Below are 13,084 nucleotides of genomic sequence, written 5' to 3'. Positions count from 1 at the left end.
AATAGGTTTGGAATGCACTATATACCTTACGTAATTCTTCCCAAAGACAATTTCTCTCACTCAGTGGCATATGGGACATTTAGGTGAGCACTGATGCCGCTCCATGATAAGTAGCGCCCACTTTGTCAAAGGAAGGGGCGCAAAATAGCGGCGCTCCCCCAATGTTCTGTCAATTTATTTTTTACATAAATCATGTAGCCTAATAGCCTAAGGTAAAAATAGTGTTGTTTTCTGTAGCCTACTGGCTGGAGATCAAATGTATGACAGTAACCAGATTTCCATCCATGCAAGTAAATTACATTGGATAAAGATGTAGTGACAGGCCTTATGTAAAACAGAAAATTTGTCGGTGAACTTTCCAAATGTCGACAAAACAAAATATGCTAGAAGAGGTGGGATCTTTTTGTGTCTATAAAAGTAATTGTGTGAGAAATGGCGGTGGAAACACTGTTATGCACAAATATTTATATAATAGGCATCACATCGAAGTAAACTTGGAGTCGCGTGATGATATGTTGTGTGGTTCTCCCACTGACTCAGAAAAGTAAGCAGTTTATTAGGCTACATATGAAATAAATGATGATGAACTTCACAATGTGGTGAAAGTGCACGGTGATGAGTTTGATGCTCCTTTCTTAGAAATATTATTCTGGTGATATGATGATCGATGCTTGGCTGCTGTTTGACAAATAAAAATTATCTTGTCTTTTGTCCATAATAATCTCATCATGTAGGCAAGCCCCACTGTGTCTGCGAGCTGTTGGCTAGAGCGCACTTGCTAATTCCTGAATGGGCACATTCACTATATAACACATTTTTGGGACAAAATCATCAGTAGAATTGAAATTACCGCAAAAGTTAATTGTATGTGTACTACATCATCACGCACAGCCTTTTATCAATTCGATGGAAACATTGCTGGTGGGAAAATGTGCTCCATATTTATGGACGCGAACCAGTTGTTTGTTTTATATGTTCCATAGCTCACTCGCTGGAAACGTTCTTCATACATCCATAATAATGAGCTAATTATGCCTGATTTGGCCTGACACAGCAAGAAAAGTTTGCCTTCTCGTCAGGACACGCAACACTGTTAATTACGAGGAGACTACATTCATGAATAAACGTTTAAAAATAAATGTATTTGAAACATATTCCAATGTTGAATAGTTTGTGATGTGGTACTGTTTGACGCGTATGAAAGGGAACTCTTGGTCAATGTTTCTAAACGTTGTCAGGAGGTTTCAAAATGAACGTTTCAAAATAAATGTATTCGGAACCTATTCCAACGTAGCCAATAGGTTGGGATTTGGTACAGTTTGACACGTACGAGAATAAACTATTGGCCAACGTTTATAAACGTTATCAGTAGGTTTCAAAATAAATGTATTTGAAACGTATTCCAATGTAGCCAATAGGTAGGGATTTGTTACTGTTTGACATGTACAAAAGGGAACTCTTGGCCAACGTTTATAAACGTTGTCACTAGGTTTCAAAATGAACTTTTGCTTACACTCACATTGTCATAGAAACGCACAGTTCCATCAACTTGTTTGCGGAATGCGAGTGTGGTCGCAGACAAGACACTCTTTTCTAACTGTCACTTAAGTGAATTAACGTAAACTCGTACATTGCCTTGGTCCGTACAATTGCCCTTATTTTAGCGCCCCAAAAACGTAATACTTCCAGATCAACTGTACTGTCAATACCATTGTAAAGCACAATTTCTCCCCTTTCCAACAGAATCTATTACATGACCTACACGCTACCCGTTTCTGCATAATTCAAGCAGGCAATGAGCCCCGTCGGGTCTTTTTAAAAATGGCGGGTGGGGAAGCGAAACTAATGCGTGATAGTAAGAAGGAGAAATGTTGTGTGGGAAGTTTGCTTTTTTTCACTCGATCTGTCCACCTTATCGCCTCTAAAATGTAAATAAAACACTATAAAGAGTTTATATAATGTGTCATTACATACCTATTTGAAGGTTTGTGTCGAATATGAATCGGGTTTTTAGGGCGGTGCTAAAGTGATCTTAGAAGTAAACAGCGGCTTTGAGAATGATGATCGCATGCAATGATGACGCAGAAAATGACTTGGTATCCCCCCTTACCCCGTCACTGTCCATTTCTTGTTTTTAAACGATGAGAGAAGTGCTACACCTGGTGGAGAGAGATTGTAAGACAGAAATAGTTGCTTTATGTGTGCTGTACGTTACGACATGACATGCCACGATGTAACGGAGGGTCAGTTTTTTCAACTTTTCTCCAATACTATAGAGACATTACCATGTCGATCAATGCTTGAATAGAAACCTAGTTTACATCCCCCAATTTTGAAGTCAACACAGTCGCTACAGTCCCATTAGTTTTCTTTGTAGCCTCGTTTGAATGTTGCGGTTGCGCACATTTGTACGGAATGGGGTGAGTTTACGTTACTGCAGTAACGTCGTCGGGTCACTTGGTAATTTTTATATTTGTGGTTACATTAGCTTTTAATTATGTAATCAGTGTTGATGTTAGATTATTAAACAACTGAATGCCTGGAGTTAGCAAGCTAACATTAAGTTAAATAAGTTAACGTTTTAGAACAAGGTAATGTCGGCTAACGTTAGCTTACCTAACTCAGTTGACTCACTTAACGTAACGTTAGCATTAGCTAAGTTGACTAACGTTAGAGTAAACTAGGCTTATTAACATTATCTAACTTTACCGTTCTGCCAGTTAACCAGCCAGCTGACCAGCCGTAACGTTACGTTACCCCCTTGCCTTGAGTTCTTCGGATCGTCATTCTCCTTTTGCCAAGTCATTTCTGCTTTGGATTTCTCAAGCCAAGCCCCGGGGTGTGTTCGCTGACACAGATGTTTCAATGTAACTTAGATCAAGTCACCATGCATTGAAACATGGCAATCTCTGTTTTCTGTCTGCAGCTACAGCTACAGCCTGCCAACAAGCCAGTCAACGAACCAGCTGCAGCCCTTGGTAACTTACTCTTTGCAAGAGTCTTCCTCCTCCTCCAGCCACCTAACATAAGGTGATTATATGAATTATTGAAATGAATTAACCCACCCAATTACTCAACTAAGCACCCCACTAGCCACTGTGTATATATCTCAATGACACGATCAATACATTAATTTCAGGATATAATGGATAGAGCGAGAGAATGCTGCTATAACAGGAAATGGATTGACTCAAGGAGAAAACTACTAAAGGACTGTAGCTTAAATAGGCCAGGCCATGAAAGGCACATTGATCCTGCGGAGTCAGAAATTGCTATGGAATGCACATCAAGTCCTTATGACTTAGAGACATCAAACAAAATCAGAGAAATTGACAATCATGGAGCCAACAATGATGGTGATGGGGAAATCAGTGAAGGGGACATTAATGGAGCCGATGATGATGGAGAAATCAGTCAAAGGAATATTTATGGGGACTCAGACAATGACAGAGTGATGGAATCCACTCTAAGAGAAGACTTAGCCTCTTGGCTTGTTGTGAATAATATAAAGCATACCGCAGCAGATGGTTTTCTCAAGATACTGAAAAAACATGGAGTTGATGATCTGCCATGTAGTGCACGTACACTGTTAAAAACTGATAAACATGTGCAGGTCGAAATGAAGTCTGGCATTGACTATGTGTTTTGGGGAGTAGAGAACATGCTGAAGAAGAACCTAGACAAGTGTCCCAGTTGCTTCACAGATGAGACTGAGTATTTGAATGTGTCTGAATGTTGATGGACTACCCCTATTCAAAAGCTCAAAAACCGTTACCCGGTCTGCGTTGTGTGGTCTCAACACCCCACCGATAGTTTTCCCAGATGCACTGTCATGTGGAAATTCTAAACCGAATGACCTCAACTTTCTTAATGATACCATACAAGAGATGAAGAAGCTTCAAGATGAGGGAATGGTGTATAGAGGCAGGCAAGTAAAAATCCTAGGAGGGTTCAAACAATTCTCAGGATACTACGAATGTGAGAGATGTGCATATCAATCAAATTTATTTGTAAAGCCCTTCTTACATCAGCTAATATCTCAAAGTGCTGGACAGACACCCAGCCTAAAACCCCAAACAGTAAGCAATGCAGGTGTAGAAGCACGGTGGCTAGGAAAAAGTCCCTAGAAAGGCCAAAACCTAGGAAGAAACCTAGAGAGGAACCAGGCTATGAGGGGTGGCCAGTCCTCTTCTGGCTGTGCCGGGTGGAGATTATAACAGAACATGGCCAAGATGTTAAAATGTTCATAAATGACCAGCATGGTCAAATAATTATAATCACAGTAGTTGTTGAGGGTGCAGCAAGTCAGCACCTCAGGGGTAAATGTCAGTTGGCTTTTCATAGCCGATCATTAAGAGTATCTCTACTGCTCCTGCTGTCTCTAGAGAGTTGAAAACAGCAGGTCTGGGACAGGTAGCACATCCGGTGAACAGGTCCGGGTTCCATAGCTGCAGGCAAAACTGGAGCAGCAGCATGGCCCGGTGGACTGGGGACAGCAAGGAGTTATCATGCCAGGTAGTCCTGAGGCATGGTCCTAGGGCTCAGGTCCTCCGAGAGAGAGAAAGAAAGAGAGAAAGAGAGAGAATTAGAGAGAGCATACTTAAATTCACACAGGACACCGGATAAGACAGGAGAAGTAGTCCAGATATAACAAACTGATCCTAGCCCCCGACACATAAACTACTGCAGCATAAATAATGGAGACTGAGACAGGAGCGGTCAGGAGACACTGTGGCCACATCCGATGATACCCCCAGACAAGGCCAAACAGGAAGGATATACTTTGCCAAAGCACAGCCCCCACACCACTAGAGGGATATCTTCAACACCAACTTACCATCCTGAGACAAGGCCGAGTATAGCCCACAAAGATCTCCGTCACGGCACAACCCAAGGGGGGGCGCCAACCCAGACAGGAAGATCACGTCAGTGACTCAACCCACTCAAGTGACGCACCCCTCCTAGGGACGGCATGAAAGAGCACCAGTAAGCCAGTGACTCAGCCCCTGTAATAGGGTTAGAGGCAGAGAATCCCAGTGGAGAGAGGGGAACCGGCCAGGCAGAGACAGCAAGGGCGGTTCGTTGCTCCAGAGCCTTTCCGTTCACCTTCACACTCCTGGGCCAGACTACACTCAATCATATGACCTACTGAAGAGATGAGTCTTCAGTAAAGACTTAAAAGTTGAGACCGAGTCTGCGTCTCTCACATGGGTAGGCAGACCATTCCATAAAAATTGAGCTCTATAGGAGAAAGCCCTGCCTCCAGCTGTTTGCTTGGAAATTCTAGGGACAATTAGGAGGCCTGCGTCTTGTGACCATAGCATACGTGTAGGTATGTACGGCAGGACCAAATCGGAAAGATAGGTAGGAGCAACCTCATGTAATGCTTTGTAGGTTAGCAGTAAAACCTTAATCAGCCCTTGCCTTAACAGGAAGCCAGTGTTGGGAGGCTAGCACTGGAGTAATATGATCAAATTTTGGGGTTCTAGTCAGGATTCTAGCAGCCGTATTTAGCACTAACTGAAGATGCACCCAGAAGGGAGTCTGGCTTGGGTGAGTTACATATCAGACTGTAGAAGACCTAGAGGCATGCACTGACAAGTCATTTAGACAGCACACTCAACAAGAACATCACCAACAGGTGAGTTGGACATTAGAGTTGGACATTGACATGGTGAAGGCCTTTCCAGTAGACTATATGCATCAGGCTTGTCTGGGTGTCACAAAGAAGTTGATTCTGACTTGGATGCATGGAAAGAGGGAAACAAGAATGTCTAGGAGTCATATTGCAAATATCAGTGCCCGCATGTTGGAGCTGAAACCAGCAGTGCCCAACATCTTTGCTCGTAAGCCAGGAGTCTAGATGAAATCGAAAGATGGAAAGCCACTGAATTCCACCAAATCATGCTGTACACGGGCAAACTTGTACTTAAGTTTGCTACAACCTATCTAAAAAAAATTGCTTCTCAGTGGCTATGTGTATAGTTGTCTGTCCAGACCTCATTGAGCAGCACTATGACTATGCAAAAGAGCTGCTGACCTATTTTGTCAAGAAGGCCAGGGAGCTGTACGGCCCAGAGTTTGCTGTTTACAATGTGCATAGCATGCTCCACATTGCAGTTGATGCAATTTCGTGGACAGGACAACTGTTCTGGCTTTCCATTTGAAAACTACAATCAGAATCTATAGAAGATGGTTCGCTCTGGACACCATCTCTTGGCCCAGATTGTCAAACGTCTTTCCGAGACTGTCGCTGTGGTTAAAAGACCTGTGTTTGCCAAGGAACAACAAAGTGTGAAATGCAGGAGGCCTGACAATGTGTTCCAGACAGGGAACAAGTTCTGCGAGGTGTGCGAGGAAGTGTCACAAGGGCGGTGGGTTCCTCTGCAGGGTGTACCAGGACCTTGAGTCATTATTTTCTGAGCCCTGTGACACAAGATTGATTGGAGTGTACCATGGTAGGACAGGGAATACCTCAATTAGAGTCCTTCCACTGGCAAGCCTAAACAAATCAGCTGTAATGGTCAAGGAGAGTGAGGACTGCTATATTTCTGAGAATTCTTCACAAGATGTAACAAGTTGTAAGTGTAATACTGAAATAACAGTATAATGATGTCTTCAGAGTAGCCTAATCAACAGAGTTCTCTGATGTGTCACTCAACCGCTCAATTAATAAAAGTTTGTCATGGATCGTGACCACTAAGAAGGTGCTAACTTCTTTAGAAGCTGTGAAATAGAACCATAACATGAAACTAATTCATACGTGGTCTGTACTGTGCTGTTAATGCCTATGGATCACAATCAAGTACATTTTCCTTTCAGGGATTCCTGTGCTACTGGCCATCTACAGGCTACGGCAAGAAGCTGAAGAGAGGAGACACTCCTGACAAGGAGAGGTGGCCTAAATATAGCAACCGTGTCCTCCCTCACACAACAACTGGTAAAAGTGTACCACCAATGTAGTTTGTCCTTAATTAACCAAAAGTCACTCTGTCACCGTTATGTTTCTGTTCCCCCAAATGTAATCTATTTGTCCAAATTTCTCAAATGACTCCTGCAAGGCACGCCGCTTTACAAAAAAGTTCAGAAATAAACCTTCAATGTGGAAAGCACTAGCGAAATGGAAACACGACCACACACCATCGCAGCTCGTTACCCGACTGGTTGTTCTGATGACAGCAGTAGTAAGATGAGTATATTAATATATGTGTAGATCCGATGCTTATCGAGAAGAAAAAGAAATGCACACCTATTTAGGCCAGGTGCTGGCTAGCGAAGTAAAAAAACTTTAAAATAAAGGAGAGCCGCACACTCTAGGAGCTCAGATGCAAAAAATGTATATCCAACGTTTCGACAGCCAAGCTGTCTTCATCAGGGTATAGATCCGATGCTTATGACAACTGATATAGCAACTGGTATAGATTCGTTTTTTATGGAACCCTGCTTTCCAGAGAAAACTTTACGTTTAACTCTACCGCCCAGATATCAAATCAAACTTTATTTGTCACATGCGCCGAATACAACAAGTTTAGCCTTTACCGTGAAAGGGGGGGGGGGGGGGGGGGTACACGTCTTGGTAATCGATCTGGTCCAGCGGCTTTGTGAATGTTGACCTGCTTAAAGGTTTTGTTCACATCGGCTACCGAGAGCGTTATCACACAGTCATCCAGAACAGCTGGTGCTCTCGTACATGCTTCAGTGTTGCTTGCCTCGAAGTGAACATAAAAGGCATTTAGCTCGTCTGGTAGGTTCGCGTCACTGGGCAGCTCGTGTCTGGGTTTCCCTTTGTAGTCCATAATAGTTTTCAAGCCCAGCCACAATGACGAGCGCCAGAGCCGGTGTAGTAGGATTAAATCTTAATCCTATATTGACGCTTTGCTTGTTTGATTGTTCATCAGAGGGCATAGCGGGATTTCTTATAGTTGTCCGGATTAGTGTCCCACTCCTTGAAAGCGGAGGCTCTAGCCTTTAGCTCGATGTGGATGTTGCCTGTAATCCATGGCTTCTTGTTGGGATGTGTACGTACAGTCACTGTGGTGACGACGTCGTCGATGCACTTATTGATGAAGCCGATGACTGATGTGGTGTACTCCTCAATGCCATTGGATGAATCCCGGAACATATTCTAGTCTGTGCTAGCAAAACAGTCCTGTAGTGTAGCATCCGCATCATCTGACCACTTCCGTATTGAGCGAGTCACTGGTACTTCCTGCTTTAGTTTTCGCTTGTATACAGGAATCAGGAGGGTCGAATTATGGTCAGATTTGCCAAATGGAGGGTGGGGGAGAGCTTTGTATGCATCTCTGTGTGTGGAGTAAAGGTGGTCTAGGATTTTTCTTTCTGTGGATGCACATTTGACATGCTGGTAAAAATTTGGTAAAACTGATTTATGTTTGCCTGCATTAAAGTCCCCGGCCACTAGGAGTGCCACTTCTGGGTGAGCATTTTCTTCTTTGCTTATGGCCTTATAGAGTTGGTTGAGTGCCAGGTTTGTTCTGTGGTGGTAAATAGACAGCTACGAATAATATAGATGAGAACTCTCTTGGAAGATAGTGTGATCTACAGCTTATCGTAAGGTACTCTACCTCAGGTGAGCAATACCTCGAGACTTCTTTAATATTAGACATCGCGCACCAGCTGTTATTGACAAATAGACGCACACATCCGCCCCTCGTCTTACCAGAGGTAGCGTCTCTGTTCTGCCGGTGTATGGAAAATCCCGCTAGCTCTATATTGTCCGTATCGTCATTCAGCCACATCTCGGTGAAACATAAGAGGTTACAGTCTTTAATGTCCCGTTGGTAGGATAATCTTAATCGTAGGTCATCGGTTTTATTTTCCAATGATTGCACGTTAGCAAGAAGAACGGATGGCAGTGGGAGTTTACTCGCTCGCCTACGGATTCTCAGAAGGCTGCCCGATCTGCGGCCCCTTTTCCAGCGTCTTTTCTTCACACAAAAGACGTGGATCTGGGCCTGTTCTAGTGAAAGCAGGATATCCTTCTCGTAGGACTCGTTAAAGGAAAAAGTTTCTTCCAGTCCGCAATGAGTAATCGCTTTTCTGATGTCCAGAAGTTATTTTCGGTCATAAGAGACAGTAGCAGCAACATTATGTACACAGTAAGTAAAAAATAAGTTACACAAGATGCCCCAAAAATGTACAAAATAGCACAATTGGTTGGGGGAAAGTAAAAAGTCAGCCATGTTCTTCAGCGCCATCTTTTTCCTTTTTCAGGGCACAAATGAAGGTGTCTTATATGGAGAAATGATTTATGATTTTGCAACTAACAGAATTTTGGCCCAATGCAATGCCAAATAAATCATGCTTCTTATGATTTGTAATTACCCAAAGATATCCCGTAAAAAGGACAATCCAAAGTGTCCAATGCACCACAACTGGGTTACTGTCCATTTATCTTTGGTGTTGACTATAATAGCATATTGAATTCCCATACCTGAGTTTAATCTGAACTTCCTACAGGCCTACCAGCCAAAACAACAACTGGTGGAATAGCGCTACCTGCAGCATCCAGTAAGAATTTTGCATATCTGTTACAGTACATAGTCAACCTCCCTTAGTAGTGCCCAACAGTATCAACATATCCCTCTCTATTTTCCCCCTCAATCAAAACCGTTGTGTTTTTCTGAAATGTCACAATGCACTGTTAATAAGAATGAATTAATTGCTTTACGCTAAACCTCCTATCCAGACTCATAGGTCTCCAACAAAAGGAATCTGCATCCACAAGTGCTGTGCAGTCTCAGGGGATAATTGCAATGATGTCTGGTTAGTATTGTACATGTTCATCTGTGATTTAACAGTGCTTTGGTCAAAATAGCAACTCCCCTTTAATCCTTTCTGCTAAAACAGCTTGTCTAGGACTTAATTATATGTCTCCATTCTAATCAATGATGTTGTCTTGTTAAGCCTTCCAGACAAAGGTACTGATGAAGCTAGACATTATAATTGAGAACCAGCAAGAGCAACTGAGGCTCCTTATTGCTACAAGGCCATCGACCACAGCTGAGGACCTCGACATTCTGCCATCACTGTTAAGACTCTGTGGCTGACCTGAAGCTACTGTGTAAGCGGATCTCAACAGAGGAGAATTTTCACAAACAATTGGTATGTTTTCACTGCAAGTACTTCTTTAACACAAAAAGATAAACACATCTTTTTCATTGTTTCTGTCAGACATACCAGTAATCAAATTCTCAATTACTCAACTAGACATCTTATCTCAGTATGTATGGGTCCAACACCGTAGGGAAGACTGTGAGGAGGATGATATGGCACATTGGGACCAACAGACTGTTGTCCCAGTTCAGTATGAAAGGGAGAAAAAAGTTGGCATTCGAAGACCTGCCTCTTTTAAGAGTCATGACAAGTAGGTGCACATTTATACCGGATACCCTAGTAGAACCTTTATTATTTATAGCTCAGAAGACAACCAACATCTATATACCCAGAATCCATTGGCCTCCTTGTCCTAGATCTACAATAAAATACCATATTGTGCTGCTTTACTGCTAATTAAACTGAATCGTGACGCGTTTCAATCTCATTCAGCGGCCTGCATCAGATGCCACAAAGAGGCCAAAATCACTGAGTGTGAGACCGAAATAGGTGAATGCCTGAAGCATACGCCATTTAAGTAGGGGGGCAACAAAAACAGATGGAGGACAGGTGGAGTTCAACGTCAGATATTTTTGTGTTCATTAACAGTACGCAACAGCAGCACAAGTGTTTTACTTACATGCAAATGTTGTTCTTCATTGTAATTTATCTGAATAATTCAGTTGTATGATCGACTCCCTCGTAGCTCGCTAACACAACAGCTGGATGTTTAGCCTAGTCTAGCTAAATACTGTAGTAATCCACGAAGCAAAACATTAGCGAAGTAACAGCAGTAGATACGAATTACCACATGCAAGTTATGCCTAACTATACATTAGTAACTATACAACCTATTAAGCTGTCGATGGGTCTACTTCATGGGCACAGCCATGTTTGTTTAATTCACCACTATCCCATAATGCTAGGTAATGTTCTTATTCTGTAACGTTACTTGTCAAAATTGACACATCTGTCTCCAGAGAAGAAGAGAGTCGCAGATAAACAGAAAGAGCTCTGTGTGCCCAAATGGTGTGAGAGAGCACGAGCTGACTGTGCCCCTCAAATAAATGCTAGTTCAATGATGAGTTTTAACACTCAGTTACTTTGTTTCAGACCACAGCACCTGAAATAATGGAGAGCGACGGAAGCATGAGCCCAAGAGACAGATGCCCAAGAGACAGAAGCCCAAGAGACAGAAGCCCAAGAGACAGAAGCCCAAGAGAGAGAAGGAGCACAAGCACAGAGTCGACCCTCATGCTTTTTAACTAAAGAGGACATTTTGTAACTCCAGTGATTTTATTAAATATGTCCAGTGGTAAAAAAGGGAAATACTAGGGAAATAGTAATGTAATTAGTTGCTAATCCAATTATAGTTATTCAAGAGTTAGTAATTAACAGTTTTATATTGTATTTTGTATTTCCTTGTTGGTTAAAGAAAATCTAAATATATAGTTGGAATTTCCTGTCTTCGTTAGTTGAAGCCATCATCGCATATAACACCTATTACCAATGTTAACCAACGTTTGTTAAACATTGGCGAACTTGGATGGACGTTTGAAACCCAACCAAACCAATGTTGTAAAATACACCTATTACCAATGTTTGCCAACATTTGATAAACGTTGTTGGATGTTATGTTTAAAAAGGAACTTATGGCCAACGTAAATTACACTAATACCAACGTTTACCAAACGTTGGCAAATGTTTACAAAATGTAATCTGTCCCCTACACTTTAACCAAAACCGAACGTTTATCTGAATGCATTCAGAATGTTTAGACAACCAATCCAACACCTAAATAACCCGTTTATAAAACATATTTTTGCTACCTGGGTAGAAACATGTGGGAGGATTTGACATCATAGCGCTGCATCATGACTGCAACATAGGGACCAGAGAAATTCATGTTCATCACTCCCCACATTAGGTTCATCAGATGCTCCAAAAAAATATGTTTCTGCAAAAGCCAATCAGATAGTTAGCTAGCTACGTTTTTCCTCGTTGGACCTGTATTTACAATGTATCCAATTTTGGTTTGTGTGGTTCTTGGTTTAGCTTTCTGTAACTTCGGTCAGCATGTGTAGGCACATACTGTATTGCGTCATGATTGCAAGGTGTCCAAATATCATTTCCAACTGACCCATTATCTGGTTTTAATTTATATTCTAAAATGCTCTTCTAACCAATCAGAAATGACTATTCGACAATGCTGTGCTAAAAACTGGACAGGTCAAAGTAAAATGGACAATATCTAGAAGGGTAATTCTGGCTAGTTATAACTTCTGTCTGGGAGTTTCACCCTGTGGGCTAAATTATCAGAGTAATCAGTGATTTAAAGGTTGTATTAGTACATTTTTGATGAGCTGCGTCATAGTGAAAAATAAAATTCTTCTGCATTTCCCGTTGTGTACACATATGGATTCTCATTGCAAATAGGCTCAAGATTACTCCTGATTAAATTGGGTAGCTGATATTTAGAGATTAAATACTCAAAATGATTAGTCATAGGAATCAGGACTAATGAAGCCAATGCAACTGGCTGTTTTACACACGTTAGGCCTACCACATGGATGAACATTTATCAAATGTAATTGCGAGCCGACACTGTAGGCTACACTATTGTAGTTTTGCAGGGGAGGAGGGCGGCAGAACGGCCAGGACTGGCAACATGGTTGCTTTTTCCAGATCAATCAAATTCATATTCAATGTTCTCGTGCTGGACCTTTACATCAAATGAAAATGATGGACATATTAAAGTTAAACAAAATAATATAGTCCATGCAGTATTGAAAATGTAGGACATTCATTAATGTGCTCCTTATTGGAGCCAAGGTCTTAAGTCAAGTCACACTTATCAGTGTTCCAAGATGGCGTAGCAGTCGGATGTGTTTTTCTCTTGTCCCTTCCTGTCCCTTGAAAACATTGTTTTTTGGGGGGGGTTTTCATATATTTTAATATCACTTTCCAT

The 13,084-nt window shown here is 41.9% G+C and overlaps 1 long non-coding RNA gene across 4 annotated transcripts; it reads left to right on the top strand.

Annotated features, from left to right (window-relative positions):
• The first annotated feature begins 2,288 nt into the window (after positions 1-2,288).
• LOC129814881 (uncharacterized) lies at positions 2,289-12,517 on the top strand. Of its 4 annotated transcripts, XR_008753372.1 has the most exons (8): positions 2,421-2,460; positions 2,721-2,839; positions 2,927-3,030; positions 6,823-6,940; positions 9,481-9,531; positions 9,710-9,786; positions 9,928-10,125; positions 11,230-12,517. It is a non-coding gene; the product is annotated as an uncharacterized LOC129814881 (long non-coding RNA). The 4 variants fall into 4 exon arrangements; XR_008753373.1 differs by lacking the exon at positions 2,721-2,839 and having other exon boundaries at positions 2,289-2,460; XR_008753374.1 differs by lacking the exons at positions 2,421-2,460; positions 2,721-2,839; positions 2,927-3,030; positions 6,823-6,940 and adding an exon at positions 8,302-9,119.
• Positions 12,518-13,084: the final 567 nt, after the last annotated feature.

The sequence above is a fragment of the Salvelinus fontinalis genome, chromosome 18 (assembly GCF_029448725.1).
Source record: "Salvelinus fontinalis isolate EN_2023a chromosome 18, ASM2944872v1, whole genome shotgun sequence".
In the NCBI taxonomy this organism is placed as follows: Eukaryota; Metazoa; Chordata; class Actinopteri; order Salmoniformes; family Salmonidae; genus Salvelinus; species Salvelinus fontinalis.
The sequence above is the reverse complement of the archived record's forward strand: the minus strand, read 5'-3'. Positions and strand labels throughout refer to the sequence as shown.